The 14,392-nt window shown below is 36.0% G+C and overlaps 1 pseudogene; it reads left to right on the forward strand.

Moving 5' to 3' along the window:
* The first annotated feature begins 4,507 nt into the window (after positions 1-4,507).
* LOC125680169 (mucin-2-like) lies at positions 4,508-13,880 on the forward strand (annotated as a pseudogene).
* Positions 13,881-14,392: the final 512 nt, after the last annotated feature.

Below are 14,392 nucleotides of genomic sequence, written 5' to 3' on the forward strand. Positions count from 1 at the left end.
TACTGAGGACTTACTGCGGTGGATTCGGCGATGACGCCCTCTCACAAATAATGTCCACTTTTAATAGTATTATGTCCAAAAACACTAAGATATATATTTCTATATTTGTCTGACTGTCAGAGCTCGGTAGCTTCAGAGGACTTTGCCCGTATGGAGTTTCAAATTAACATTAACTCAAATAATTGAAAATATTTTTAATTATTTGAAGGTATCAATTCAGTTGATGCTCGCAACAATTCAATTAGATATATCTTCAAATAATAAATGATATCTTCAATTCTGAATTATTGCGTGCATTAATTGAATTGATAACTATTCTGCTGAATTGACGAGCGCTATAATTGAATTGCTACTGTTTTCAAATGAACTGATGATATCAACAATTGAATTGATGAGCGCTATGTACAATTCAATAGAATAGAGCAATATAATTCAATTAATGCGCGCAATAATTGAATGATTGCTCTCTTGAATTAATGATATTATATTATATCATGTGATGCACGCAATAATGCTTTTTGAGAGAGCAGCTGTATGATTAGAGATATTTTCAATTTCTTCACAATTGAATTGATGATCTCTTTAATTGCTTTCTTTTAAAGGAATTGATGTGCGCATTGATTCCGTATACAAAAGCGTTATAAATAAGTAAACATTTCTTCTATTGAATTCAAGAGATCATCAAATCCTTTATACTGAGCTCAAAATACAATTTTGCGAGCAATAATTGATCACATTGGTGCGCGCATTAATTGAATTGCTGAGAGCAATAATTGAATTGATGCTCTCTTCAACTGAATTAATAAAGCAACTAATTGATTTTATGCGCACATCAATTTGATAAGTGTGCGGCAATAATTGATTTGATATCTTCAAATGATTAATGATATATTTAGTTCTTTGAGTTTATGTTAATTTGGTGCTCCATATACCCCTGGGTCCCCAAAAGGGTTTTGTTCTAGAGCCACTGGGTTATTCAACATAGTCCCAGCCCGTTACTGCGAACCCGTTCTGAAATTTCTGGATTTGCTACTGTTTAATACACTGCTTTGACTACCTGAAAAGTACAATATTCATAAAACCAATGTGGGGTGATTATTGTACTTTGAGGGTAGCTAAAGCATCGTATAGACTGAGAAAATGTCACTAATTGTTTTATCCATGAATGAATAATTTAAAACAATAACTTCGAAACGGGCTACTATAACCTGCGAAACGAGACCTCGTTGCCCACCTTTGTATAACTAGGCTGCAACACCTGGTCAAAGGTGATTAGAGACGCAAGTTTTTGTTTATCATATGACTATATAATATGAAAATCGACACCGACTTCTAAAACGTGTCGAACTTAGCAAACAATACATGATCGGCCATCTCGATGTTACTATACGTCAACAATGAAGCCACCCTTCACAATAATAGTACAAGATAGTTGAAAATGAGAAGAGATGTAAATTGTTATTGAGTAACCAAAATGATACTGGACAAGTGGTAATCGATTGTATCAATTTTGAAATTCCCACTCTTTTTGCGCCCGATATTGGATGTTATATCCACCTCGAAGGCACATGCAGATGAATATCCTCGGCTGTCGGATCTTAATTAATCGGAAAGCACGAGATAATTCGATTGTATAATATATGTGTTTACATGTAACATTATATAGATAGTGCATGTAGTTGAGGGTAACAAGGCTATTCCAACATGATGGAAATTGTATGAAGTTTTCTGAAGGAAAACAATTTACTAGTACATCCCAATGCCACTTTAAACAAGAACGATGAGACATACGAGTGCTTATCCGACAAATTATGTTGAAGAAAGCAGCCTCGGCTATTCTATGGTTATTCCAACTTCTTAAAAGCACAGAGTTCTAGGAAATCAAGTATTTTTAATGTAAATATAAGTATTAAATTTTAAATTTTGATACATTTAACAGTAGACGTACAAATGATATAAAATAGATTCAACATACACCGTAGATAGTTGTTTTATTGCCCTTGTATCTCAATTTGTGATTGTGCATTACTATGAATTGCTTCACACTTGCAACGTCAGATGATTGAGGACAAAATGAGCTAATCAATAAAGAGAAAACAACACTTTAAAATTTAAAGCAATATACCTTTTGAAATCAGACACTGTATCTTGTGAGGTAGGTCCCCATCTTCGATAGCTAAGGAATTTTGATACTTTAAATTCTTCTAATAAATCCATGGTGAGAAATTCTTATTCATTTGACCCAAACCTGAGCACCGCTAGTTTGCCCACTCTAACGGTCTAACCTCATACACAATATGTTTAATTTCTTTTTCCAATACATGGAGGAACCCTTCAGTGTGACCCTCTGACCTTTGATATTCTGCACCCAGTATCAAAATTGTATTGTTGGGAAATTGGAGGAAATCGAACAATGATGAGATTAAGTTTTATCTGACATTACATGAGGTATATGCATATTTTGTTCCACTATTTCTGCATACCGATAACCATCAATACCCAAAATCTACCCTTGTCATACCGGTAAATATTGGGTATTTTTTTTTTATACCGAAAAATTATTCTTGCGATTTTCTAGAATTGCTTATGCGCTCGTGAAAAGGGTTCTGATACGATAATATACAGGTCATGACCAAACACATGACATGGAAAAATACTTTACAGTTTCCGAGGAGTGTTGTCACAGCCAAATCAGTCTCATGATTTAGTATTATAGATTCTCTCCTGTAAAGTGCTGTTCACAACCCAGACTATATATAGAGCAGTATATCCAAAATCACCAGTTAAATTCATTTATACAATTGTGCATGCATTAAGAGAATTCAAGTTGTTAAAATGAATCGTCAAATAAGAATGGAAACTTCTAATAGTTCATCAGCAGTAACCTATGTTATAATATTTGCATTTTTGATGTTTTTGATATCTTTACTTGATCATCTTTAATAATTTTAGTGAGTCATTTCTCCCTGTATGTGATGCAGCTGTGAACATTGTATGTATGAATCTTGATAAATATAGTGTGTCTATTTTAATGGTTGGGAATTCCGACAGAAATGAAAGGAGAATGTAAATATCAATTTGAAAATGTATGAGGGTATAAGCAACATCGTTTCAATGTCAGCATATACTTTTCACGTTGGCGGTGAATATTGTATTCTCATGGATTTTCATAAACGAAAATTTCGTTAATGAATTTCAGCAGTTTGATTTTCCATGGTAGTGGAACAGTGCATTCGAACCTGAGGGTTTTTTTTATCGTTGGAAACCCCAATAAATCATTCTTAGAAATATTATTTTGGTTTTAAAAAATGAAATTGTTAGCTGGCGCGTAACATTTCTGTATCTAACGTTGTGAAGTCCGAGTATAAATCGGAAGTAGATGCAATTGATGGTATGTTTTCTTTTAGAAAACGTAAGAGATGAAAAAGACTCTCTTATCAAATGTTTAGAGTATGAAGGAAAAGGGTGATGTCGCTCCCTGTCTCAAACATTTAACCAGGACATAAAAAAGTCAGGCCTGTCATTGGCCCGAGATGACCGGTGTATCAACACCACTAGAACTCCCTGGCGTCACCTACGCAGGTTACATGCTTTATATCTATCAGATACATGGCTGTTGCGTACTATTGGCACTACACCAATGAAGCCTGCTGTTCCATCTCATAAAGAGTTATTTCTCCTCTTCATTAACAGTTAAAAATAGTCAAAGTAATCAAGTGAGCAGTTTAAACAATAAATAATAAACCGTGTTGAAATTGAAAGCCCTCTTTGCTCAAAAATGAATTCGAATTTTTTCATTACCTCCGTAGGTGCGTAAGGTTGTAAATATCAAAGATAGTCGGTTTCGACTCTTTTCAATTTACTTTGTAGTAGTAATAGTATTAGCAATTGTAGTAGGAAATTGTTTATATCAAATATGAAGCATGACATCCTTGTATTAGAATAATTATTTGAATTTTAAATTCCTTGCATTCTATTACTTTTGAAAATCTTTTCAACTTTATCAATTTGGAAAGAAAAAAGCCAAAACTAAATAATTCAGAGTCGAGTAATTTGTAAACCAAAACAACCACGATCCTTCTCGAATAATTTATTATTAATAACTAAAAGGAATAAAAATACACTGGGAATTGCATTTTACCCCAGCAACATTAACATCTTCCAAGTGAAAGACGTTATATAATCAACAGTGTGGATGTACACACATATAAAGTTTTCATTTTCAAAACAAATTATATTTTGTGACTTGGATAAACTAAAGTTTATTTCTTTTCCAAAAAAGACGCATTATATGTAAACCTGCAAAAGTATCCAGTCATGCATTCATGAGTGAATTTGCGCTAAATCATAAAATTATGTCAATTGTGTTGAGATGTATAAATATATGTATTCTGTGAAGTTCAAAGAAAACCTCGTAAATGTCAAGAAGGGATGTTGTTTTGTCTGGTCGTTCCCGGGGCTCTGTGGACGAATGCGAACCCATTGACGTGGCGACAATCACTGGCTGATGAAAAACTATAAAATGATATTCTGTACTGAGGTCCGATGCATTCACTGGTTTATTTTAGCACTATGGCGTATTGGCTTACAACAACACTTTGTTTATTCTTCCGTGAGTATCTATTCTAAATATTCTTTTTAACTTATTTCAATTCGAAATTTAAACAGAATTTTCTTCATTTTTCAATGATGTTGCGTGTCCCTCTTCAGATTTTACTTGCGTTTGGAGCGGTGTAATTCATACAGACGCTGCTGTTGATGCAGAACATGATCTTACCGTTGATCCAACAAATGATCCTTTATTGAACATTCCTGATGGAAAGATTTCTAAAACTACATCAGAACCCAATGTGACATCTTCTGTCTTCGAATCAGTGACAGATAGCAATGTGTCGGGAAAATTGGCAGCTACAGACGAAACTTTAATCTTTAACCAAGGCACTACAGAGTTATCAGCAAAGCTCTCGGATTCAGTGAAAGCAGTAGTGGCATCTACCTCCACAGATACCTTTAATACTTTTGGATCTGCTGAAGGTGAAACTGTGATTGACAAGAAAGTTGATGTACCTGTTCTTGTTGAACCAGATGTGATTGGTAATGACACAACGCAGACCACCACTGGTATTAAATCCACACAGAAGTTCTCCTCTCAAATCCCATCCGACTCCCCCATGCCTACATTGAGTCCTGTTACCAATTCATCTCTGGTTGTCAAAGAGTCTGTGACCATGGCAGATGCTGAAAAAAGTGATAACACCGCATCTCCAAATGTAGAAGTCAACTCATCTAATGCAAACATTCCAACCGATATGCAGATCACGGTTGTTGAAGAGACTAGGATTGCCTCTGGTGATCCATTGAATAGCGATACATCTATTGATGCAACAGAAAAAACAAATTTGAAACCCTTCACCCCACCAACAGTTAATGCAGATATTGTTCAAGATTTAACAGTGCTATCCAATACAACCGATGGATTTGATTTGATCATGGACAGTACTATCGACTCTTCTATCAATGTAGGCAGTGTCCAATTTGATGCCAACAGCACAATTCATTCTAAAGCAGCACCTAGTGTCGTTATGGTGTCGGGTGACCCGGAGGTGACCTCTCCCGGTGAATTAAATCTTGATTCTGGAGCAAGCACCACAATACAATCCTCAGCTGACAGCGCTATTGAACCACTAGTCTCCTCCACATTACGGACTATTAAAGTTAATGACGATTCTTCCACGGTAAGTCCTTTGGAAACGTTGTTATTCGAAACAAATAAAGAAACTACTTTATCGACGACTTTTCCATCAACCTCTGACGTAACACAAACTGCAGGATCCTCGTTATCAACAGCACTGGATTCTATTTCAGAGACAACAACATCTGGGGAAAACCTTATCAACCCTCCGATTCAAACCATAGAACAATTTACTGCACCAGCAGTTACATTCCCCACAGCAACCAACCTCTCTTTACAATTAGAGGATAAAAGCGCCACGAGAAGTACTGAGTCGGACATGTTAACAACCACAGTCAATGTATTACCCTCCACCTCTAGTCAAGCATTATCAACAGAAGCAGTTGGTCAACCGTCTACCAAAAACCAAATGGAAGGAACGGAATCTGTCGACCAAAGTACGCCCACAGTAACAGTCGTAAAATCAGAAGTATCGGTACCAAAACCAGAGAAAATCACGGAAACCACTACACTGTCAAAGACGAGTACCATAATGCAAAGACTTGTGGAAGCAACAACAGAATCCGGTATCTCGTCTCTATCGACAACACCAGAAAGGAAAGTCAAGACCGATGAAACCAGGAAATCAACAACGTCTGAAACGCCTTCTCTTGTTGGGCCAACATCAGAAAAAACTACTACAGAAGCAACAACACCACGTGAGACCGTGGAGAACACTGCAGAAATAGCAGTACATACAACGTTAGATAACTCTGTACAAACATCTAAACCTGTGACAACTACGATTAAAGCAACATCACCACAGCCAACAACAACTTACACCGTGGAGACAACTGGAAGAATGACAACAAATAAAGATATATCAGAGGTCAAGACAACAGTCGTGACAACTACGAGTAGACCAATGATAATAACATCACCAACAACTACGACAACATCACCAACAACTACGACAGCAGCAACAACTACGAGATCACCAACAACAACTACGACAGCAGCCATGAGCACAGTGAGCACCACCGAGAGGCCGTGTCCTGTGTACGAGTCCAAATATAGGCGGAATGATCTTATCGTCACCACTGAACCAGCCGGATGTACCATGTAAGTTCCCAAATGTTTCTAGATTTTCAAGGAATTTAATTACTTGGTTCTTTATTGAATTGCACATATGATCTATATGCTGCATACTGCCTTCTCGAATTATCATATGTAGCTAATTAAAAACGTATCAAATATTTAGCGAAACAACAAGTTGATGGTACAGGGGTTTCAACAGTCTCATTTAAAGTCAGCATTTCGCAAATTCTATGGTCGTTATAACAATCTAGTTTGTCAATACAACCTATTATTGGGTCAAATGCTGCCTGGCGTGTTTCATACCGATTGTTAGACCGTTCTTAGCACACTAATTTTGACTACGGATAACTCCGTTTACTTCGTCAAGATATAGGGCTCACGCCGGGTGTGACCGGTCGACAGGGGATGATTACTCCTCCTAGGCACCTGATCCCACTTCTGGTGTCTCCAGGGGTCCGTGTTTGGCCAATTCTCTACTTTGTATTGCTTATAGGAGTTATGAGATTGATCACTGTTCGTTATCTTCACCTTTCATTACCGAGATACGATAGAATTGCTTATCTAATTCATGAAACGAAAATACATGTGCACAGGTATAAAATATTGCTATGACTTTCTTCATTTTATTAATGGTCCGTCTAAGGTATTGTACATAATCCAATTTCTCTATGTCTGTGTACCGGTCGCGGTAGTCAAGTGTTTAGCGCTCGCTTCGCAACCAGGAGGTCCGGGTTCGATTCGCGATACCGTTGCCGCTTCAAACCTACGATTTTCCATTGCCAAGCCCACGGTATTCGAAGTGAAATTCACAAATCTTTGGAATATGACCACAAAAACGGCGATCTCGTTTCACTGTGGGTGTTGGCATGATGAAAACAAACGTGGGCACATGCATAGATCAACATTAGTGGCACTTCACCTTAAGCTGGTGATATCTCCACACGAGTAAAAAAAATCTCGACTGAGACATACAATGATAAAACAATACAACGCAGAACCTATCTGTGCCATACGTTAGACATGGAAATGTTTGTCTTTGTCTGTAAATAGAAACAAAAACCCCTTCCTCTATTTGGCGATCGCCTTAATTGTAATTTCCTCTGAAGATAATAGTAGTAACTGGCTATATATTTCAATTGTGTTTAGAAAGATTGGTATTTGTCTAAAATTAAAATCCCTCCATTTTCTGCATGGAAATTTGAGCGGTGATTTGATATTATTTTTATCAATTAGAATTTAAAGCATTACAATCTTAAATATTTTATATCATTATATGACAATATCTTCGTGGTCTTTGGTGATCAGGTCTTCCAACAGTCTGTTGGAATTCCCATGGGCACGAATTGTGCTCCTTTGTTAGCTGACCCGTTTTTATATTCTTATGAAGCAGAATTTATTCAAAACCTTCTACATGAGAAGAAAAAATCTCTTGCTGTGGCCTTCAATTCAACATTTAGATATATCGAAGACGTACAGTGTATTATCTATTAACATTAATAATCGTCATTCATATGTCGATTCGATATATAATTGCTGTGATAAAATTAAGAAATTCGTTTCAAAATTAAGGATTTTCTATCTCCCTCATGCATAGCTCTGATCCTTAGACAAATTTGACTCCAGTCTTTGGCACTCTGTTTTTCCGTTTAGTTCTTACAATTTTATTGTTATTTCGGATTTCCAATATTTCGGCTTGAGCATCACTGAAGAAACATTATTTGTCGAAATGCGCATCTGGTGCATCATAGTTGGTACCGTATAAGTTTTACATCCTTGTGAACTCGAAATAAAGGACACCACAGAGTCGTCCACTTTTGCTTCATACTTAGATATTTTATTGCAAATAGATATTAACGGCAAACTAACAACTCAACTTTATGACAAACGGGGTGATTTCAGCTTCTCCGTCGTCAACTTCTCATATTTATGTAGTAATATTCCATTATCACCTGCATATGGTGTTTATATCTCTCAACTGATTCGATACGCAAGAGCTTGTTCTGCGTATGGTCAGTTTTTAAATCGATGCAGGTCACTGGCAAACAAGATGATGGTGCAGGGGTTTCAACAGTCTCATTTAAAGTCAGCATTTCGCAAATTCTATGGTCGTTATAGCGATCTAGTTTGCCAATACAACCTATTATTGGGTCAAATGATATGCTGTCCGACTTGTTCCATACCGATTGTTAGGCCGTTCTTAGCACACTGATTTTGACCACAGATAACTCCGTTTACCTGATCAAGATATGGGGATCACGGTGGGTGTGACCTCCTAGGCACTTGATCCCACCTCTAGTATATCCAGGGATCTGTGTTTGCCCAACTCTCTGTTTTGTATTACTTATAGGAGTTATGAGATTTATCACTGTTCGTTATCTTCATCTTTCATGATCGAGAAATTTCAAGTTTTCTGAGTGGCTGAGATCCGACTAGCTAGAATGATGGAACGTTGTACCCACGAATGTTATCGTTCCTTACACTCACATAATATATGCTCAATATTTATCTATTTACGTATATGTTTGTAACGGAAGTCAAAACCATACTTGATTTGAGCATACGTGCCATTTTACAAAAATCTTGTAAAACCCTTGAGATGTTGACAGAGGTGTAAGTGAGAGCAAGGAACGACAACTCTGGGTAGAGATCGGAAGTGAATGTAAAAATTTATTTGAATCACCCGGATTGTGTCCATGAGGTGAATATGATAATTAATTTTTCCAACAACGGACCTTATTAAATTGAAAACTCGCGTCTGTACTCACTTTGCACTAGATCGTACATTGTAAAGAAAGAGTGACTTCTACCACGAACTACCGTTTACAACAAATGTTAGTAATTAGTTTATTGTCATTACATATCTCATATTGTGTAACATGATTATATACCAACATGCTTGGTGAATCAATAAATAAATTGAATTGAATTGATTATAGCAACATCGAACCCGATCTAAAGATGACCGATGAGTTATCGTTTGGTAAGTTACAGTAGACAATGATCTAAAGATGACCGATGAGTTATCGTTTGGTAAGTTACAGTAGACAGTTTCGAAGTTTCAAATTGTTTTAGTCGTGCAACAAACAAAAACTCGCGTCTCTGATCATTTTCTATCGAGTCTTGCGTTGTATTTGTGTACCAAAAAGCCGACCCTATATTCTTTCGTAGGCTCTCGTATAGCAGTCAGTTTCGATGTTTTAAATATTTCAATCATACAATAAAAATATTGACATTCTCGGTCAGTACGATGCTTCAGCTACCTGAGAAGTGCAAAATAAACTGAACGGTAAAGGGGGGGGGGGGGGGGGGGGGCTGGAGAGAAAGGACAAAAGTTATCTAATAGTATTGTGCGGAATCCTACGTTGGTACAATGGTTCCATGGCACGACGATGGCGATGGTACAATGCCACAATCATATTATCGTACCATCTTGGCGACGGTACAATGGAGCACAAGGCAGCAATATAGATTCCATAGTTGGAATGTTATAAATCCATATGTTATACATGTATATGTTGCAACTAATGAATACATATCAGGGCATCTGACATAATTAAGTATGTTACTCTAAATGCATTGATTAGCAAATACATGTATTCGGTTGTTGTTGTTTTTTATATCGTTATTCGTTTTATTTACCATGCTTTAATACCTGTTCATGCAAGATAAAAGCATGTCCGTAAATTATGCCTATTCAGGTTTAGATTTTTCCTCATTTATTTGCTACTTAACGGCATGTGGGTATACAGTTGTATTTTTTGTCAGGATATCCAAGATAGTAGACGTCCGAGGGCAGTTCAGGGGACCCAAAAGAATGATCTGGAGGAAAATGCATGCAGGATTACGGTATCTATAAAACCAGCAAATAGAGACTTGAAATATTTTGTATTTCACAGAGACTTGTGTTCTCTATCTGTATTGTACACTGCTAAAATTTATCTTGAAAACTCTGAGTACTCCGAAACCAGCTTAGTTTCCTTTCTTGTTCTGTAGTTACAACAAATTCTCACACACCACCAGTGTTAGATTTACAACATCAGTACATGTACTCAGTAGACTAAGATTCCCCTGAGTAGTGTGAGTGACTCCTCTCAAGGACCATCTATAATACTAATAAGAATTTTAATGAGTAAACGCATAAATATAAAACATCAGTAAATTGTTTATATTTGAGCTTACATTAATGCAATGGCATTGTATCTTATTGAACAAGTTAACGAAATAATTTAGAACGAAATATTTCCTAATTTTTCTGCAATATCTTTAATATTTTCATTTTTTGAAAAGAGTAAATCTGTCGAGCAATATAAGGGTAATTGTTTTTCACATCTTGCCAAATTCCAAAGCACGAGTTTGTCTATCACGGTCCTAATTTCAAGCTATTGAATAGCTACACATAAACATTGTCTGCTTTTTACTTTGTTTGGGATTTTGAATTCCTCTCAATAGATAAGTCAGACGTTCTACATTACATCATACAACCTATTTTCCATAAAATAGACTTGCATCGAGAGCTATATTACGTGTTAAAACAAAATCCTGTAAACGTTTACAAAAGATGTGGCGATCCAACCCCAACCCCCAACCCCACGGAAAAAGTGGCATATTAGTTTGCACCTGTTGGTCGATCAAATATTGTCCACTCAATATCTTAGAAATCTTTTTCTTGACAGACAGTACATTTGTTATACTTTTTTCTCTAAATAGTAGATGCGTAGAGGGCACAAAGTCAAAGGTCAAAGGCCAGTCTACTCTGGACATGGAAAAGACATTGGCCTCTCAATATCTTGAGAACCGTTTCCTTGACAGACACCAAACTTGGTACACTGGTTTTACCTAAGGAGTAAATAACCCTTGTTGAATTTGAGGTCACAAGGTCAAAGGTGAAATATAAAATTAATCTGAACATCGGAAGATATTTTCCGCACAATATCTTTAGAATTCTTTGCTTGACAGATATCAAAACTTGGTATACTGGCACATGACGTCATTGGTTTTCAAGTCATATAGTCAAACATCATGATTCAAATGACTGCATGCTTATAAAAATTTGGAAATGTCTGCCCAGTATCTTGATAATTAAAGCATAGTATTGTGGTTACCCCTGACTACATGTAGTAGGAAACCTATATATTTCACTAGCATTACAGACATTCTAAACTTAAAGTTGATCCTTTTTAAAGTATTGCCACATGGGGGGGGGGGGGGGGGGGGGGCTTATATGTTTCTAAAACATTTCTTCCTTTTTTTATTCTATTTTTTTAAGTATCTCCTAAAACAGTCCTGAAAAGCTGTCTACAAACAATAAAAATATATTAAGGCATACAACCTTATTGCACACCCGTTAGATAAGTTTATGATCAGGCATTACACTGAAACTTTGCTTTGTTTGCTGTAGTGAAAAGTCCTTAAAATCTATCACTGGCTCTCTGTGAGAATTAACAACTTACCGTAAAATACTATATTAAACACACATTCTGTAGGCTTACATGGATAAATGATAAGGACGGGTCGCTGGTATCCTATTTTCGCTTAATTCGTACTATACAATAACATGTGGAAAAACTATATGAAATATACATAATCTTACACTCAAAACCTGAACTCAACTGCCGATACCTGAATTAACTTATATATATATATATATAAAGCACTAGAATGACCAACGACATAAACAATTGGAATTGTCAAATTTTCGGGACAACCTGTCCCTTCGTCAGGACGTGAAAGGATTACATTATGGAGAAAACACAAATATAGTTAACAATAAGCACTAAAGCTACACTACAAAACTAGCTAAACACTTTTCCAGCTTTATATAATTATTTTCCCTGACCATTGTATCTATTTAATATAGATCCGACAGTTTTGGATACTGAATGTTGTTGGTTCTTCAGTGCTTTATATATATATATATATATATATTAAAAGAAATAGAATAAACAGTACACAAAGTTAAAAATTTAACGCAAGCGCTTTCATTAAATTTTTAACTTTGTGTACTGTTTATTCTATTTCTTTTAATATTTTATACCGGACACTGTGATTTTTTTTAAAAACACAATTTGGATATATATATATATATATATATATATATATATGTGTGTGTGTGTGTGTGTGTGTGTGTGTGTGTGTGTGTGTGTGTGTGTGTGTATATATATATATATATATATATATATCAAATTAATGTGTGCCGAAATCAGATACACTGCTTATGTACATAATAAGTGATCTATATTTCTGTACACACAAAGTGCAGAGAACAATACTCTCTCTCTCTCTCTCTTCTCTCTCTCTCTCTTTCTTCATAGAAGGATTGTAACGGGAAATTGTAATTGTGCAATGACTAATTTTTAATTTACAGTGGATTGCGATACCCCAGTGTCTCGTTTAATTATGCGGGTACAGATGACGTCTCGGATGAAACATGTCAGATGCCAACAAAATCCGTAGGACCTTATATCGTGGTGGACACTATTCCCGGTCGCTGTCAAATGTAAGTTTTCAGTAAAAACAAACATCCACGCGCACTCTTCTTGAAATAAGAGAATTTCCCCTTAGTGTCTGCAGCTCCATTTGACTTTTGATGTTAATTAAACTAACTGGTTTGAATTATCGTTTGACAGGGTGATTGGTCTAAGGAGTGTTCGAGCACCAGTTAATAAAAATATCACACCAGGAATGAAAGGATCACCTCGGCGGGCATTTAGGTAAAGAGAGTGTTCGAACATAATGCTCTGATTATGATGGATGATTAAATCAATACATTATTAAAATAGCACATTTCATCTCTCATAACATGACGCATTCCAAAGTCAATTTTGACGTTTATGCTTCACAAATGACAAATCACAAGGTGAACCATTGATCAGAATTATATCTATATCTCCGTTCTGTGCTTACATGTGCGTGTTTTCATCTTGTGAACGCCCTCGATGCAATTGTTTCTGTTTCAGATTCCGATTGGTCATGCGTCCAGTGGTAGAATACTTGGAAGACACTCTGCTGTGATGAAATTAAACCAGAATCCGTGGATAATTAGCCTCTCAGAGGCACACGCGGATTATTCCTGTTATTTTGTTGAAATCCATAAGAAACAATAAACATTTTCATAAAAAGAATGTAATTGACATTGCTTTTATGGTTATAGAAATGATATGCTAAATGAAAGATATTGAATGGATCTATAAACGAACGAAAAGCCCTAAAGAGATTGTGGAATTCTTTGTCTGTGCCATAGAGTGCGAATCCCTGATGTAATAAAAGAATTTAAATCTTTATGTTACATAATTTGAAAAGGCTTACCATTTTCAGTTTTAAAAATATACAGTACCATCTTCACAGCGTGAAGATTTTGCGATTATTTTAAAATCTTGAGAGGCTACATATTCTCAAAGCCTGGACGTTGTGAAGATGATACCGGGTACAGTGGCGGATGGGGGTGTTGTGTTAAACTTTTCAAATTTTAAGTAGATGGTGAAAATGTAAACAATAAAAGAAGCAATAAATTCTTCAACTCTCGGAGAAATACATGACAAAATCCTTTGATATAATGAAATACTTTTATTGGGGGAACTTACATTTTTTCCAAAAACCCTTAAAATTTGGGTCACTTTATTAATT

The sequence above is a fragment of the Ostrea edulis genome, chromosome 2 (assembly GCF_947568905.1).
Source record: "Ostrea edulis chromosome 2, xbOstEdul1.1, whole genome shotgun sequence".
Taxonomy (NCBI): Eukaryota; Metazoa; Mollusca; class Bivalvia; order Ostreida; family Ostreidae; genus Ostrea; species Ostrea edulis.